Below are 17,777 nucleotides of genomic sequence, written 5' to 3'. Positions count from 1 at the left end.
TTTCCAGTTTCTATAGTCTCCCTGCAGTAGCCTCCTCTGCCCTGGTACCTTGCTCTGGCCTCCCCTGGATGGCAGTGACTCCCCTAAGTCACTCAGTTCAGTAGATGCTTGGAGGTTTTGGTGAACCTGAATGGTGAGAACTGTCAGATCCCTACCATCTCGCCATACCCAGAACCCATTGGTTCAGCCAATCCCTTTCCCTGAGCTTCTGGGTCTGTCTTTGCCTCCCTGACTCTCCCCTTTCCCCGCACTTTGATGTAATTCAGCAAGTATTTAAGAGCAGATAGCTTTAGATGAGTAAGAGGGCTAGGTTATGAACTGGACTGGTTACTTGGAAATCTCTGCTTTGGTCCTGCTATCTCTTGAATTATTTAGAAGTCTGTTTTGAAATTTCTAGACATATGGTCGGTTTATTTTTGTTGTTGGTTTTGTTGTTGTTGTTTGGCTATCATTGTGTTTTTCATTTCTAATTTTATTGCACTTTGGTGAGTGAAGATGGTCTGAGTATTATTTTTGGGTGGAGGGATATGTTAATCCCTGAGACTTTGGTCGACTTTGTGAATGTGTATTCTTTCAGAATGTAGTTCTAAATGTTTCTGTTAGATCAACCTGCGCTGTCACCCAAATTATTGTTATTGTTATTATTATTATTATTATTTGAGAGATAGAGCAACTGAGCAGGGTGGTGGGTACAGAGGGAGAGGGAGAGAGAATCTTAGCAGGCTCCCTGCCCAGCATGAAGCCAAGTGCAGGGCTTAATCTTATGACCCTGAGATCATGACCTGAGCCAAAATCAAGAGATGGTTGCTTAACCACCTGAGCCGCCCAGATGCCCCATCATTATTCTGATCTTAAAAAACTGATTAATATTTTGGTTTCTGAGAGTAACATGTTTTTGAGTCTCCACTGTAATTTTTGGTCAGTTTCTCCCTATTCTTTGAGCAGATTTCATTTTACATATTTTAAGTCTACATTGTTAGATGTAAAAAGCCTCATGACTAGTTTACCTTCTTGTTATAGTGTCTCTTGATCAATATGAGCTATTTCTTCTTTGGTTCTTTTCATCTTGACTTTGACACCAATATTGCTATACCGTTGTGTGTTTGTTTATTTTCCAGGTGTTGTAAGTTGATCAAAAAGATGCCACGGGGTTCCTGGCTGGCTCAGTTAGTAGAGCATGCGGCTCTTGAGTTCAGGGTTGTGAATTTGAGCCCCATGTTGGGTGTAGAGATGACCTGAAAATAAAATCTTAAAAAAAAAAAAAAAGTCACAATAACTCCTCTTCTCAAATCCATACACCTTGCAGTGTGACTTTGCCACTCGTCCCATCAAAGGTGAGTGTGTTTCCACAACCATGGCACATAGCTGGAGTTTGAAAATCTCCACTCTGAGAGCCCCTGTTATTGAAAAAGAGATCAAGTCTTTCATGTTTCTGTAACTATTGCTATGTTTATACATACTCCTGACATCTTATTACCTGTTTTCTAATTGCCACGCTGTGTTAGTTCCCTATTGCTGTTAAAACAATTACTACAAACTTAGCAGGGCTTACAATGACTTTTGTTATACTTCTGTCTGTCAGAAGTCTGAATGGGACTTTCTGGCTAAAATTAAAGTATTGTCAGAGCTGTATTGCTTTTGGGGGCTCGAGGAAAGAACCTGTTTTTCTTGTGTTTCCCAGCTTCTAGAAGCCACCTGCGTTCTTTAGCTCAAGTCCCTTCCTCCATTGCTTAAGGGCACCCCTCTTTATCACACCTCTCTCCTGCCTCCCTCTTTCCCTTATACGAACATTTGTGATTACATTGGGCCCATCTCTAATCAGGATATCCTTTCCTCTCTAATCCCTTAGTATAATCACACAGCACAAGTCCCTTTTATCATGTTAGGGTGACATAGTCACAGATTCTGGGGATTAGGACATGGAGGTCTTTGGAAGGGGGAGTGGATGGGCGGGCGCGGCATTATTCTGTCTACACACATCTCTCCTCCTTGTTTTCTTCTTTTTTTTCCTCCCTCTTTATTTCCGAGCCAGGATGCTCATGGCTATGAGTAACAGAAACCCCAGTTAAATAGTGGCTTAACCAATAGAAAGTTACAGGCTCGTTTACCTGGATATCTGATGGGAGAATGGTCCCTGATGGGACCAACCGTGTCATCATGGACTCTGATTCTTCCCATCCTCCAGATCTGCTATCTGCAGCATCAGCTTTATCCCAAGGCTGCTTCTTTGAGGGGTCAAGGGATGTAAAGTATCCGTAGCTTTTTCCTGTAGACCAGGGGTTCCTGACCTTGACACTACTGATTTTGGGGGCTGAATGGTTTTTGCGGGAGGCTGTCCTTGCATTCTAGGATATTTAGCACATCCATGGTTCCTCTCTCTTGGATGCCAGAGTTCTTTTCCATTTGGGACAATTGAAAATGTCTCCAGACATTGCCCAATGTCTGTGGGGGTCAAAATTGTTCCCCAGGGGACTCCTGGGTGGCTCAGCAGTTAAACATCTGCCTTTGGCTCAGGTCAGGATTCCAGCATCCTGGGATCGAGTCCCACATCAGGCTCCTTGCTTGGCTGGGAGCCTGCTTCTTCCTCTGCCTCTGCCTGCCACTCTGTCTGCCTGTGTTCTCTCTCTCTCTCTGACAAATACATAGATAAAATCTTAAAAAAAAAAAAAAAAAATTGCTCCCCAGGTGAGAACTGGGTGCGTTTACTGGCAATCTAAGGCTCACATGACCATACCCGAACCAGTTATTGGGGCAAAGAGAGTGGGCCAATCTGATTTAGTCAAATTAAGATTTGTACTTGAAGCTGGAGGTGAGGTCGGTTTCCCCCAAAGTCTGTGGCCATGGAGAAGGAGTGAGATCCCTACACAAAACCCTGGCTCATGACTGGGAGGTAGGAAATGTTGTCTGGGAGGTAGCTAGTCATGTCCAGTATACCTGGCTTTTGATTACATTTTCTTTGATCCATTTTTCCTGCTGTATTCTATTCCCATGTATCTAGGGGTTATTCTCTAAATACATGCATCTATTTAAATTTGTACATTTCTAATAATGTGTATTGTTAAACAACATCTATATCCAGCCCTAGAACTTAAAGCAAGAACAAAGGAATCTGGGCAAACTTTAGCTTCCTTCTGGAATCCCCTACTGACAACTTCCATATTGATTTTGTTTAGATTATTATTTAAAAATTTTATATGGGCAATACTTAGATATATTCATATGTTTCCCTAATGTATTAACTTGCAATTACTTTTTTTTTTTTTTTAAGATTTTATTTATTTACTTGACAGGCAGAGAGATCACAAGTAGGCAGAGAGGCAGGCAGAGAGAGTGGGTGGAAGCAGGCTCCCTGCTGAGCAGAGAGCCCGATGTGGGGCTTGATCCCAGGACCCTGAGATCACGACCTGAGCCGAAGGCAGAGGCTTTAACCCACTGAGCCACCCAGACGCCCCTAACATGTAATTACTTCTTATATTCCATACATTTTTGGGGAATTATTCTGTGAGTCTGTGTGTGTCTTTCTTCGGATCCTGGAAATTCTTGGTTTTTATTTAAAAAAAAAAATTGTTTCTCATCTATTCTCTCTATTATCCACTTCTAAAAAATAATTTTTTTTGATGGTTGCTAGAATTTTTAGATCTTATCTGTGAAAGACCCCTGCCCTGGAGAGTCCCCTCCCTTAAGAGATAAATAGGATGGCTTTAGATGTCCTGACAGCAGCCCAGGGTGGCACATGTGCAATTATCAAGACAGAATGTTGTGTGTACATCCCAGACTATCACAAAAATGTCACAGGACTAATAAAAGATATGAATACCCAAATTAAGGCCCTACAAGATCCTTCTCTCTCTCTCAGTGAATGGTTAAATTCCTGGTTTGAAGGAGGACTATGGCCGAATCTCCTTTTCGGGCTTCTCATCCTTATCGCCTTATTAACCTTAATATGTTGCTTTGTTCCATGTTTCTCTACTTGGTGCCGAGACTTCATTGCTACAATGACTACACCACGACAGACGATCCTTATCGCACACGAGGACGTCTCTTCACTGTCAGCGCTGGATTCAGCTGCCTCCGCCTTTCGTAACTCCCCTATACATTCCTCCACTGATCAATGTTGACCTGAGTAGGTAGGGACAGCTCTACGCCCCTATTCAGCAGGAAAAAGTTACAGAAGATGAGACCTTCCACCTTCAACCACCTTAAAGATTTAAGGGTCAAAATTGTTCAGGGGGGAATGATGAGGGAGCAGGAGGATGGCTGAGGACAAAGCAAAAGCTGGCGCCTTGCACCCCCTCTCCACCCACTCCCCTTGGTAATATGTGTGACATTCCACAGGCACCCCTGACTGCCATAAAATGATAAATAGTTAACTTGCTGAGATCGCAGTCCTGCAGGGGGGGAGTCTCCCTTGGTTTGCAAATGTCCTTGAGATTTACAACAAAGAAGTTACCTTATCAATAGCCCAATTTCCAGGGACACAGAACTCAGTTCCTCAAGCCCTAATGTCACCCTCCCCTCCATAAAACACCGAAGGAGGCGGAGGTAGAAGGAAAAGTAAATAAAGTTGAATTTCTTCTAAACCTAAATCTCATTAACAAGGATGCTTGATGGCAGGAGTGTGACATTCCACCAGGAGACTCCCAATTGTCTTTACTTGGTAAGTAACCAGGCCTTCAATATCCTGGTAGTGTTTTTTTCGCATGCATGGGCTAACCGGCCAGTTCTGCTTCTGTAAGATTGCTTTGTCTGCTTTCGCGCGGGTCCCCTGACCCAATCCACTGACGCCAAGTATGCCTGTTCAAACTATCAATCAATCAGCGCCGTCCCCCCCAAAAACTTGTTTGTACCTGTCTATATAAACCCCGCTTTCCCCTCGGTCGGTGTGCTCGGTTAGCTGCCGACCACCCGCCGGTACCTGCGCCCCAATAAACCTCTTGCTGTTTGCATCCAGTGGCAGTGTTGGATTCTTGGGTAAGGGGATCCGCGGGTCTTTCATCTGCATGTCATTAAACTTTCCTTTCTTTTCCCCATCTCCCTTTGCCCTGCCTTCTGGGACTATTCTTCCGCCTCATCTTCCAGCTTATCATTTTTCCATTGAGTTCAAGTATTCTATGGTTCAGTCCATCTACTGGGTTTTAAATGTCAGTGGTATCATATTTTTATTTATAACGACTTGAATTGGTATCCTCCTACAACTGGTTGTCTTCATTTCATGGATGTGATACTCACCCTTATTTCTTTGAGGAAACTGTTGTCAGGTGTGAACTCTCTATCAGTGAAGGTAATATTAGTTGCTGTAACAGGTAAAGCCCACCCTAGAGTCAGTGGCTTAACACAATGACCGTTCATTCCTCATTTCTATGAGGCTCAGCCAGGGAGGCCGTTCTACCCCACACATTTGTGGATCTGATTTGACAGAAGTTGACACAGGACCTTGCCTCCTTCATCAGGTAGCTGCTTCTCCATTTACAGGTTAGAAGGTTGAAGCTGAGAGTCTTAACTTGGGCCCCCCAAGGTGCACAGCTGGTAAGTAGAGGCACCTGAATATAAAGAACTGGCATCAAGCTCCGTGCTTTTTCTCCCCTGTATAGTCTTTCTTTCTTTAAGATTTTACTTATTTAGAGAGAGAGAGAGCGCGCATGAATGGGGGGGAAGGAGAAGACTCCCCACTTCTTAAAGAGTTCTGCCTCTGATCCACTCCAGTGGGGATGGGGTATGGTGATGTTGGGGGGATTTGGTTCTAAAACTAGTAAGGCAAAAGTTGCATATAGGTAAAATCAAATTAGAGTATTTTTTATATCCCTTATAAAGCACAGTATGCAGTAATTCTTAGACATGAAAGCTTGGGAACCACTAAGCTAGAACCACCAAAGGGAGTCACAGAAGGAAAATCAATATGGCAGATGCTTGGACCTTTAGTCTCTTCTGCTCTTAAGATAACCCCTGTCTTTCTGAGTGAACAGAGGGTGGGTTGTTCTCAAACCATTCCTGTTTGCCTGCAGGGTTACTCCATTCTTTGTGATAATGAAGCCCTTTGTGCCAGTAATTTAGTTATTGTCTCCCAGCTCCAAAAGCATGGTTTATATTCTGCATTGTGTTGCCAACTCCACTGAAGCTTCCCCGCTGGTTCTATTGGGCCCTGCCAGTTGAGGTACGGGAGGGAGTCTGCAACGATGGGGCTGGGTTGTGTAAGGGGCTGGCTCCTCCCTTCTTGTTTTCTATCCTTGCTCTGCCTCCCTGTGGCTCCTGGGTGCTTCCCTTAGCTTCCCTGTCCTGTCCTCTGCAACTTGCAGTTTCCCTGTTCTTGCAGAATCAGCTTTAATATGACCCCATCAGAGATGTCAGCGAAGCTGGTGTGCCCCTTTGGAGGTCAGAGTTTCAATTCTGCACAAGTCCTCCCCGACCTGCCAAGTTTTTGTAATTGTTTCTTCTTTGGTTCCCCTCAGCCCTAGGGGTGGTAGCTGCTTCTTCCAGCTTCTATGGCTTCTATGGTGGTGTCTGATACTGCAGAACTTTCTTTTCTTTTTTTTTTTTTAAAGATTTTATTTATTTATTTGACAGAGAGAGAGAGAGAGTGTCACCAGAGAGAGGGGGGAAGCAGGCTCCCCGCTGACCCGCTGAGCGGAGAGCCTGATGAGGGGCTCAATCCCAGGACCCTGAGATCATGACCTGAGCCAAAGGCAGAGGCTTAACCCACTGAGCCACCCAGGCAACCCCTGCAGAACGCTTTTTTTTTTTTTTTTGGCTTTTCAGTTACTTAGTTAACAGTTCTCTGTAATAGACTCTTTGTTAAGTAACTGACTTGGTTTCTGTCTACCAACTGGTATATTTTTATATGCTTAATTTTACATATTAAAAAAATTAGTTGGGGCACCTGGGTGACTCACTTGGTTAGGCATCCAACCCTTGATTTTGGCCCAGGTCATGATCTTAGGGTCATGAGATCGAACCCTGCCCTGGGCTCTGCTCTGTGTGAAGCCTGCTTAAGATTCTCTCTTCCTCTGCCCCTGCTTTTTGTTTATGGTTGTGATTTGTAACCCAGGGAGGGTTAGGTCTTAAAATTAGGGCATCAAATAATAAAAGTGGTTGGCCCTCCCATATATTGCCTCTAATATGATCATAGTTGGCTGTTGGCCCTGGGATGGAGCCGTCTGTGACCTCTGCTGATACCCTACCAGATAGTGCAGGGCAGGTTAGGAGAAAGCCCTTTGTCTGCACTGTGGTTACTGTTTGCTTTCCAGAGCTCTGTAAATAGAACAGGAAGCTTATGTCTCCCTGCTCCCCAGAGGTGGGAGATCCTTGGGGATATACTCATACTCATAGGCTAGCTCTGCTTTCAGTTTAGCTTATATATCTGCTCCATTTCCATTTTCTCTGGCTCCAGGGCCAGTGGGCTCTCCCCTACTCTTTCTTCCCTCCTCCCTCCCATGAAGACAGTCTACAGCTTCTCTTTGCCAGGGGCCACTGAATGCTCCCTCCCTTCAAATCACTGGTAGACACTCCCCACCACCTCAACCCTCCACCTCCCAAAAGCCTGTGGCATTCCCTTAATTTTTCCTGGCATGGATCCTACATGCTTTGGGTGACAGTGGGGACCCTTAAGAATTCTAGGACACTGTAGACAGTGGCCAACCTAGGCATTTCTTGTAGTTCATGTGTCCTGGAGGAATTCACACCTGCTACCCACAGAGGAAGAAACTGGGAAATAATCAGTGACTCCTACAACTTAATAGAATAGACCCAAACCACGCCCTCCAAAAAAGCCAACAGAGTGATGGGTGAAAGATTTGAACAAACATTTCACAAATAGCCAATAGGTATGATGAGGGAGCAGGAGGCTGCCTGAAGACAAAGCAAAAGCTGGCGCCTTGCACCCCCCTCTCCATCCGCTCCCCCTCAGTCATATGTGTAGCATCCCTCAGGCAGCCCTGACTGCCATGAACAATAAACAAATAGTTAACTTGCAGAGCTCACAATCCTGCTAGACAGGAGTCTCCCTTGGCTTACAAATGTCCTAACTCTCACTAACAAAGACGATTGATAGCAGGATTGTGACATCCCACCAAAAAGTCTCCCAACTGTCTTAATGTTAATGGCTGGTCTAAAGACAACATTGATCCAGCCGCAAGAGCAAGGCCTCCGGTAGGCCTCGGACATCCTGGCACCTTGTAGGCCCTCTTTAGCATATGAAAACTCCGTTGAAACCTTCCTTTCCCTCCCCTTCCCCCAACCGCAGGGTACATAACCTGCCATCCCTCACAACCCGGGGCAGCAGCTCTTCCTGCCCACGGGTCCTGTCCCCGTGCTTTAATAAACCACCATTTTGCACCAGAGATATCTCAAGAATTCTTTCTTGGTCATCTGCTCCAGACCTTAGCCCACCGAACCTCACCTAGGTTCTAGAACTTCATCAGGTACATCTAAAATGCTCAACACTGGGGCGCCTGGGTGGCTCAGTGGGTTGAGCCTCTGCCTTTGGCTCAGGTCATGATCTCAGGGTCCTGAGATCACGCCCTGCATCAGACTCTCTGCTCTGCGGGGAGCCTGCTTACCTCCCACCCCCCGCCTGCCTCTCTGCCTACTTGTCATCTCTCTCTCTCTCTATCAAATAAATAAAAATAAAATCTTTTAAAAAAATGCTCAACACCGTTAGTCGTCAAGGATATACAAATTAAATCTACAAAGAGATGCTATTACATACCTAGCAGAATGAATACAGTTAAAGACTAACAATATGAAGCACTGACAAGGATGTAGAGATTGGAAGATCCGACATCGCTGGTGAGAGTGTAAAATGGCACGACTACTTTGAAAATAAGGGTCTGGAAGTTTCTCATAAAATATAGAACTTCATCAAAGTTAAAAACTTTTGCCCATCAAAGCTCACTATCAAGAGAGGGAAAAGGCAACCCACAAAACGGAGAAAATATTTGCAAATCATATTATCAAGTAAAGGATTACTATCCATATGTAAAGAACTCTTAAAACTCAACAGGGGCAAAGGATTTGAAGACCATTCTCCAAGGATAAACAAATGGCCCATCAGCACATGAAAAGATGCTCAATACCACTGATTAAGGAAAAGCAGATCAAGACCATATGAGGTACTACCTAATGCCCATTGGAATAACTCTCACTAAAAAACACCCAAATAGGAAATCTGTATTTGTGGGAAACTGAAACTCTTGTGCATTACTTGTGGGAATGTAAATGGTGCAGCTGCTGATAAAAACAGTATGGTAGTTTCTCAAAAAATTCAACAGAATTGGAATGCCTGGGTGGCTTAGTAGGTTAAGCATCTGCCTTTAGGTCAGATCATAATCTCAGGGTTCTGGGATTGAGTCCTGGGATCGAGTCCTGGGATCAAGCTCCAGGTTCTGGGATCGAATGCTGGGAGAGAACTCTAGGACTGAGCCCCAGGATTGAATCCCAAATGGGGCTCCCTGCTCAGCGGTCTGCTTCTCCCTCTGCCCCTCCTCCCACTCATGCTTACACTCTCTCTCTGAAGTAAATAAAATGTGCTTAAAAATTTAAACAGAATTATAATCCAGCAATTGCACTTCTGGGTGTAGATCTAAAAGTGAAAGCAGGAACTTGAACAGATACCTGTGCACTTCTGTTCATAGTAGTAGTATTTGCAGCAACCCAAAGGTGGAAGCGACCTAAGTTTCCATTGACTGAAGAATGGATAAAGAAAATGTGACCTAGATACCACGTTTTATTTATATATATATATAATCATATATATGATTATATAAATCATATAGCATATCATATCATATATATGATTATATAATATATATTATATATTAATATATTAATATATATGATATATATATCTATATGTCTATCTATGATGGGATATTACACTAACAAAAGGAATGAAATTTTGACACATGCTGTAATACGGATAAACCTTGAAAACATTATGCTAACTGAAATAAGCCAGACACCAAAGGACAAATTTTAAATTATTCCACTTACGAGATACCTAGAATAGTCAAGTTTGTAGAGATAGGAGGTAGAATAATGGTTGCTAGGGCCTGTGGAGAGGGGGAAGAGGTATTCTTTTTTTAACAGGCACAGATTTTCAGTTTAGGATAATGAAGAAGTTCTGGAGATGGATAGTGGTGATGGTTGTATAATAGTATAAATGTAATTAATGCCACTGAATTGTGCACTTAAAATGGCAAATTTTATGCTTGTAAGTTTTGATATAAAAATTGCTTTTACGGGGTGCCTGGGTGGCTCATTTGGTTAAGTGTCTGCCTTTGGCTCAGGTCATGATCTTGGGGTCCTAGAATCGAGCCCCATGTCAGGCTCCCTGCTTAGCGGGGAGTCTATTTCTCCCTCTCCCTCTGCTGCTCCCCCAGCTTGTGCTCTCCTTCTGTCCGTGTCAAATGAATAAATAAAATCTTTTTTTAAAAGTTTTTTTAAAAATTCTTTTACAAAAACTAACATAATCCTACCCTATGATCCAGCAATTTCACTCCTGTATTTACCCGAAAGGAATGAAAACGAAAAGACGTGCACAAGAATGCTCTTGGCAGTTCTACTTATGAAAGCTCCAAGCCAGAAATAACCCAAGATGCCTATTTATTTATTTATTCTTTCCAAGATGTCCATTAATAGGAAAATGGCAAAATCATGGGTTGTTAACCTTCCAAGTAAAAATTGCCAGTTTATTTTATCAGCAAAAGATGGGTTTATTCAGGAATAAAAGAGAATAGCAATCTGGGACAAACAAGCTGGGACAAAACCGGAGGCAAGTCTGGGGAACAAAGGAGAGGTACAAAGTTGCAAATTTAGAAACCATGACTGTGGATAAGAGTCTTGTCAGCTAGTAGTTCAGATAAAAGACTTTTGTGAATTCTGAAACTTCTAGCCCTTCAGAAATACTCACAGGATCACAATGTGGTTGTTTCTGAAAAGGTCATAATCAGAGGAGGTTTCCTCCTTTTGCAAGGGATTGGGAAACACAGACAAAGGGCATTTTCTTTCCCCAGTAGAGACGGAGAGGCAATGGACCTGATGCCTGGTCTGGACATCTTGGGAAAGCTGTCTGCTCAGATGTTGTCTGTTTCAGTTCCCAGAAATCTTTACTTTTAGGTCATCAGACGGTGTGCAGGTGCAGCCAGGGTGCTGTGCTTTCTTCAGATATGTCATGCGGATCCAAGGGTCTAGTCCCTTATTTATGATGTACATGTGTAGAGCAGTGCCAAGAGGGTGGGGATTAGGATCCCTGTGTGTTCTGGTGTCCACGACAGTCACAGGTCATGGTCATTGATCCAGTATTATTGACAGTGCCCCTCTTGCTCTCAGAAACATCCCTGTTTGGAGGATGACTTACAGGATCATGTGCAAACTCTTGATGTATCTGAGGCAGTCTGGGTGTCTCTCTGCCTGCCTCTCTGCCTAGTTGTGGTCTCTCTCTGTCAAATAAATAAATAAAATAAATTAAAAAATAAAAAAATTAAAAAATACTTCTGAGTCTAAAAGAGCACTTAAAAAAAAAGATTTTACTTATTTACGTGACAGAGAGAGAGAGAGAGCACACAAGCAGGGGGAAACAACAGGCAGAGAGAGACAGGGAAGCAGTCTCTCTGGAGCAGGGAGCCCAATTAGGGGCTCGATCCCAGGTCCCTGGAATCATGACCTGAGCTGAAGGCAGAGCTTAACTGACTGAGCCACCCAGGCATTTCTAAAAGAGCTTTTTAAATAAATTTATAATAAAAAGTCTAAGTAATATGAAAAGCATAGCATCATAGTTAAAATGGCAGCTATTTTTCTATCTTAATGGTACAGAAAATAATGTATATTTCCCAGTTTAGGGATCTTAGAGTTGTTGAAATATGGTATATTTGTTCTCATGTAGGAGTGTCTCTAAAGGACAGATTCCTAGAACCTGCTGGGTCAGAGGATAAGTGCATTGGAGAGATTCTGCTGGCCTGTCTTAGAAACAAAGAACAACAATGTCTGATTCCCCCACTCTTACGAGCATTGGGTGTTAGCAGTCTTTTAAGTTTCTCCTCATCTGATGGGGTCTTACCAGATCTTCATTTCGGCGTCAGTCCAGTGTGAAGGGGTCTATGTTTCCCCATATTATCCTACCCCACTCCTGAGTGTAGTCGGTTCAGTCCGCATCACATTTCCCTGGAGGTTAGGCCTTGGGACCCACACATCTTTCTCCTCCTTGAGGGAAAATAGAGGGTCATTTCTCCCACGTGGTGCTGGAGAGGACTGTGGACTAAATAGCATAGGAGGGGATTTCAGATGCTGCCTGATCCCAGGGGTTCTGAAAGGCATTCGAGGTGGTGCACCCTGTTACAGATGGCAGTGGTATCTTTCAAACTTCTAGTTTGAAAAAAGTAATGAAAGTAATTCTTCAGACAGCCTCTTGCTTTGTGAACATGGGATCCCTCTGGGAGCCTCCCATGCATTTCCCAGCACCCACAGTGGCACCCGGGTGTGTGCATAGGACTCAGGTTCTCCTCTGGATCCTCTGTGGGTTTTGATTACTCTATGGCAACTTTTTTTAGTCCTATACTGGTTAATATGCTCACAACAGAATGCTGGCTAAAAATATAAAACGTGAAAAGTTTGCTGAAATAAAGCAAATGAAGACCGTAACATGAAAATTCTACACGATGACTTAAGATGATCTTCATTCAATAGGTGTGCAAATTGCCTTCAGCTGATCAAAATGTTTATCTGGCTAGTCCTGATATCTCTTCCATGTCAGAAACCAAAGCCAAAAAAGAGAAAATAGAGAGGCCATTCTATCCAATATAGTCATTCATTATTAGGAATAAACATGAGCGAGACCCACTTCATATTATTTGCAGAATGATGTTTGCACAAAGCAGCTTAAACCCTTCTGTTTTATCTCATTGTTTGGACACAAAAACATGAAAGTAATAAAAATAGACCAGTTTTTTTTTTAAGGTGCAAAAGCACAAATCCCAAGCATTCATTTAGAAAAGCTGTTTTTGTCTATTTTTGATACTGTAAAGAGTCATTAAATTTCATACACTTTATCATACATTTGTCCCAATACCAAATATGATCAATGTTCTTTTAAAAGTTATTTGTTAATAGCACTGTTGATGGGAATGCAAACTGGTGCAGCCACTCTGGAAAACAGTGTGGAAGTTCCTCAAGAAAATATTAAAAATAGAGAGGTGGCGGTGGCGGCTGAGGAGGATTTGGATGAGGAGGTGGCCGCGGAGGCTTTAACAAAGGCCAGGACCAAGGACCTCCGGAACATGTAGTTTTATTAGGAGAGTTCCTGCATCCCTGTGAAGATGACATAGTTTGTAAATGTACTGCAGATGAAAATAAGATGCCTTATTTCAATGCTCCAGTTTATTTAGAGAACAAAGAACAGATTGGTAAAGTGAATGAAATATTTGGACAACTTAGAGATTTTTATTTTTCTGTTAAATTGTCAGAAAATATGAAGGCATCTTCCTTTAAAAAACTGCAGAAATTTTATATAGACCCATATAAACTGTTACCACTGCAGAGGTTTTTACCTCGACCTCCAGGTGAGAAGGGCCCTCCAAGAGGTGGTGGCAGGGGCAGTCGAGGAGGAGGAAGAGGCGGTGGTTTCAGAGGTGGAAGAGGAGGTGGAGGCTTCAGAGGAGGAAGGGGGGTGGTGGTTTCAGAGGGAGAGGACATTAAGTAGAACAGTTGGCAGAGAAACTTTCTACATGAACTACTTCTATGGATCAGAAACTTGTTTCTTGAGCAAGTCTTGAAGAACTGGTCGTTTTCTGACAGTGGAATTAAAATGTCAATGCCATGCAAAAATGAGTGCAACAGAATAGGTGATTTTGCTCTAAAAGAGTATGAACAAATGTTTTAATGTTTTGTACAATGCTTGGAACTCTGTGGGTGCTTAATAAACGGGCAGTTTCCATTTGAAGCATACTTGGAGTTTTAAAATAAAATGTTTTATTTCTTTAAGTTGTAACAGAGCAGCTGTGTTTATTAAAACAGGGCTATTTTTGAAGCTAAAAGGTACAACTAAGCTTAAACTCAGTGAATTTCAGATAGAAAAAATTATTTGTTTACATATGTAACTGATCTATAAAAAAAGTAGGTTAGTGGAACAGTACTTTAACCTTTTTTTATAAATTAACACCCCCTTTCAAAATCTTTGCCTTTTGTTTGTGAAAACAATACCTTTTATTGCATTTCACTTGTGTATGTAAGAGTTACTAAAGCATTTTCTTTAATTACGATTAATAATTGATTAGCAAATTTTGGTTTTGATTATGAATCTATTAAAGTTGGAACAGCTCCGTTCACGTGAGAACTGAAGTTCAAGAAATTTCTGGAGACGTGTTCAGTTCTCATTCAACATAGATGGAATCTTGAAAGTTTTACTGAATGTTTTTGTTTTACATTTTAAAAGAAACTCTAAAGGTTTAAGATGTTATTTATCATTAAAAAAAGATGTTATTCATTATTAAAAAAAAAAGAAAATATTAAAAATAAAATTAGCCTGCGATTCAGCAATTCAACACAAAAATACTAATTCAGAGGTTTACATGCACTCTGATGATTATAGCAGCAATAACTACAATAGCTAAATTATGGAAACAGCCCAAATGTCTATCAACTGATGAATGGATAAAGAAGATGCATGGTGTGTACACACACACACACAAATATTACTCAGGCATAAACGAGAATGAAATTTTGCCGTTTGCAATGACATGGCTGGAGCTAGAGAGTATTAGGCTAAGTGAAATAAGGCAGAGAAAGACAAATACCATATGATTTCACTCATATGTGGAACTTAAGATTTATAATAAAACAAATGAGCAAAGGGGAGGAAAAAAGGCTGGGGGGCAGAATCTTAACTACAGAGAACAAATTGATGGTTGCCAGAGGGGAGGTGGATGTGGGGATGGGTTAAAATAAGCGATGGGGTTTAAGGTTTGCACTTGCTTGATGAACACCAGGTGTGGTATAGGGTTGAATCACTATCTTGTACACCTGAAACTAATATTACACTGTATTATGTTAACTAACTGGAATTTAAATAAAAATTTTAAAAAATTTATTTGTTAACAAAGCATGATTTTCCCTTACGTAAATAAAGTGAATGAAACATTCTGGACTACATGGTAAATGGAAATAGGTTGAGATTAGTCTTTATATTTTAGGCATTACTGGAGATTGTTTTAAAGTTATATATATATCTAAAATAACCTTATTTTTAGAATTATTTACTTACTTTTTAAAAAAAGATTTTATTTGATAGAAACACAGCAAGAGAGGGAACACAAGCAGGGAGAGTGGGAGAGGGAGAGGCAAGCCTCTCACCAAGCAGGGAGCCCAATGCGGGGCTCAATCCCAGGACCCTGGGATCATGACCTGAGCCGAAGGCAGATGCTTAATGACTGAGCCACCCAGGAGCCCCAATAACTTTATTTTTAAAGTGACTTATACACATCATGAAAATTATTATGTGATTCAATAATCTCAAGATGTTGGCAAGTATATACACGATGAAAAGAGTTCTCCAGTCAAGATGGGCTAGAGAGCTCTTATTTGGTCTCGATCCCTCAGATTATAGATGAAGAAGCTGACGTCCAGAGAGGGTAAGAGATTTACTTAAGGTCACACAACCAGGGAGAGTCACAGCTCAGACTCTTAATTCATGGCTCTTTAAAGGCAGTCCATATGAATTGATTGAAGGTCTTAGGAGACTTCTTGCTGGAAAATTCTCTCTGGTAGCAGAGGTTCTGACACTGCGCAACGCCTCCCCCCCCCCCAACATGTTCAGCATTGCCTTTAACTGGGTCCTTCCTTTAGAGCCCCGTTTTCCTTGGGGACTAAGCTATTTTAGTTCTCCAAGTCTGTAGGGGATGTTGCCTTCCCCTCCCATGCAACCAGGATGAGTTAATATCTCCACAACCAATGAAAGAGTAAATCCAGGATGGGAGGAGTGAGAAGGAAGTGGACCACCAGGGGCCAGCCTTACTGCTCATGGTTCACCAGGTGCGTTCTACCTGAGGGACTTGGAGGAAGAGCAGACTCTGGAGATGCTACTGGATTTGAGATGACACTATATATAGGTCCACCATTTACTTTCTTGTTCATCAGGAAATAACCCCTTTCAATTTAAAATTTAAAAATTTGGGGGGCCTGGCCAACTCCGTCGGTATAGCATGCAAGTCTTGATCTCATGCTTTGAGTTCAAGCCTCACACTGGGTGTAGAGATTACTCAAAAATAAGATCTTAAAGAAAAATCAAACCTTTAAAAATAAACATAAAAATTTTAAAAAGTATTACCATCTCAGAGAAACCATGTGATGACGTTAGCAGCCTGTTCCAACTTATTTGTTTCAAAGTCTCATTCTCTGCTGCCCTCGAAGTACCCTGCACTTGGCAAGGCATGCTCCAGGGAGCCCCAATCCTGGCGTGCTTGATGGGACATTGCAGGGGTGTGTTGACCGTCCCTTTTTCTGAGCTCTTGCTCTGGGCTTATGTCTCTTACAGTTCAAAACTATCTGGAGAGTCTCACTTACCTCTTTTTCTGGGCGGATAACCCAGTAGGCACAGAGCACTGAGCTTCCTAAAAACACCATCTTTGGGAGCCCCCCTGCCTTCCTGCTACTGTCTCCTCATTGCCTGATCAGTCTAATCAATTCTGCTTGAATTTCAAGGCTTTATACAATCCTGCTGCTTGATACTGTCACCGTAAAGCAATCTGTTACTTTGAGCAGTCACCATCAAAGTGACCACCTACAGGACATTTTTTTCTGCCTCCCATCACTTGCTCATAGCTGTTCCCCCAAACTATTATCATATTGTTCTGTTGTTCGCTCTCTTGGCTCTGGTCAACCAAACGGTGACCAAGAGACGTAGGGAAGCCCAGGAGCCTATGGAGAGAGGCGACCTGGAGGAAGACACTCAGTGTGGTGGGCAATTTGTGGAGTGGGCTGCAGCTAACCTCCCCTGGAGAGGCAGGTTCTGGGTGGAGTTACCAAGTAGGTACAGTAGGCACAGTGCCTAGAGCCCCCCAGAATGTTCACATTTTAAATTCTTCATAATCAGAAGAAAAAGTAAGTACGATAGTTATGTTGTCCCAATAAATCCAGCCTGGATTATATCTTTCTTTACTTTGCAGGAATAAAATACCATTAATTTTCTTTTCTTCTTCTTCTTTTTTTTTTTAATGGAGGAAGGGGTCCACGAAGACAAAAGTGCCTGGGGCACCGGACAGTTACAATTTGGCCCAAGGTAGAGTGTGACATTGCCTGGTTAAAAAAAATAAAAAAATAAAAAAAGAAAAAGAAATGGATATCCAGATATTTGTATGAAACCTCTTGATTTTAAATACCAGGAACTAGTTTTAAAATTAAGCCAAACAAACAAGTTGTGGCCCAACAAAACACGCGGGCTTAGCCGGCACTTTCTCGAAGGCCCGCGGCTTGACATGACTTCGGGGCCACGCCTTGTGCCTGCGCTCAGGACCGACGAGGGGCCCTCCGGGCTCCGATGCTGAAGCCCCCGCCCTGTCCGGGGCAGGCCACCCTCGGTCCGCCTCCGGCCCCGAGCGCCGCCTGGCTGCTCCACTGGACGGCTCCACGGACATCCAGCGCGGCGCTGGGAGTCTAGGCCCGGGCCTCTCGCTCGCTGGTCACGCGGGGCGCGGGCAGGGGGCGGCCGCCGGCTACGTGCGGCCGGTGAGCCGAGGCCAGCCCGCTCTGCCCCACCGCTCGGCCCCACCCCTCGGCCCGCGTCACCACCGCACCGA

The 17,777-nt window shown here is 42.9% G+C and overlaps 1 pseudogene; it reads left to right on the top strand.

The window, feature by feature from the left end:
* The first annotated feature begins 6,173 nt into the window (after positions 1 to 6,173).
* LOC116596362 lies at positions 6,174 to 13,972 on the top strand (annotated as a pseudogene).
* Positions 13,973 to 17,777: the final 3,805 nt, after the last annotated feature.

Source organism: Mustela erminea, chromosome 7, assembly GCF_009829155.1.
Source record: "Mustela erminea isolate mMusErm1 chromosome 7, mMusErm1.Pri, whole genome shotgun sequence".
Classification (NCBI taxonomy): Eukaryota; Metazoa; Chordata; class Mammalia; order Carnivora; family Mustelidae; genus Mustela; species Mustela erminea.
This window is presented reverse-complemented; position numbering and strand designations above follow the sequence as displayed.